The 1,155-nt window shown below is 28.9% G+C and overlaps 1 long non-coding RNA gene across 1 annotated transcript; it reads left to right on the top strand.

Annotated features, from left to right (window-relative positions):
* The first annotated feature begins 321 nt into the window (after window positions 1-321).
* LOC128662409 (uncharacterized) lies at window positions 322-873 on the top strand. Its single transcript, XR_008402774.1, has 2 exons — window positions 322-666; window positions 758-873. It is a non-coding gene; the product is annotated as an uncharacterized LOC128662409 (long non-coding RNA).
* Window positions 874-1,155: the final 282 nt, after the last annotated feature.

Here is a 1,155-nt window from a genome sequence, read left to right as displayed (position 1 = left end):
TTGGGCTGTTCGATCTGGGTTTCCTGGATCATGTCATGATTTCCACATCCTAAAACAATCTGCACTATTTTCTGCTTTTGAACAGGGCAACATGCCACACGGTTGGCTATTAGGTAAATATGAACTTATTTCCATATAATCTAATTATAATGCAATCAGTTCTCTGTATTTTTTGGAAGTTTTTTTCTGATTTGCACTTTATACATGTCATAAATAAATATATGAATTATGATTAATTGTAATGTTTAAATTATTTATAATCTCTAATCAATTTTTCTTTTGAAAAAATAGGTGATAGTGGTTATCCATGCCGAACTTGGCTGTTGACACCTGTCCCAATGCCACATACCAGAGGAGAAATTAAATTTAATGAATCCCACCGTAGCACAAGAAGTGCTATCGAAAGAACTTTTGGGGTTTTAAAAATGCGTTTCAGAGTTTTGGATAGGTCTGGAGGAGCACTTCAATATTCGCCTGAAAAATGTAATGATATAATTCTAGTTGCATGCATGTTGCACAACATTGCAATTTCCCAAGGCAATTTAGAGGAGGAGTGTCCCAATGATCCCACAGATGACACTTATATCCCTCAAGAAATTATAGGCAGACACACTACAAGGGCAGGTGTACAAAATAGATTGGAAATTATTGAAAGATATTTTTCATGTAAGTATTATTGCAAACTATTTAGAATTGTGTATTATTCTATTAAATTTTATGTATTTGAATTTCTAATATTTTTTTTTTTTTGTTTCAGAATACATGTCATCACCCAGAGTTTTAATTATTTTATAAGAAATGTACACAATTCTTTGATATTGAAGTTAACTCCACCCATTTGAAAAAATAAAACTTTTGCTTATTTATCAAAAATGTTTCTTTTATTAAGGGATAAATATCTGTAATGAAAATATAACCAAAACAAACTATATATAAATATTAATAATACAAACTTTAAAACAAACAAAGCGAAAATAAATGTAAATCACAACAAAATTTAAAAACCAGAAAATATATACACTTAATTTTTTGGATTCTGTGTATCAATTCTGAGATCTCCTATTCATAATTTCTATTTTTTTTTTATAATATTCACTTTTTATTTCTGAATCACGTTTCAGAATATTGTTCCTTTGTTTCTGTAATTCAATGAGT

This window comes from Bombina bombina, chromosome 6, assembly GCF_027579735.1.
Source record: "Bombina bombina isolate aBomBom1 chromosome 6, aBomBom1.pri, whole genome shotgun sequence".
In the NCBI taxonomy this organism is placed as follows: Eukaryota; Metazoa; Chordata; class Amphibia; order Anura; family Bombinatoridae; genus Bombina; species Bombina bombina.
Note: the sequence above shows the minus strand (reverse complement) of the source record. Positions and strands in the feature narration are given on the sequence as shown.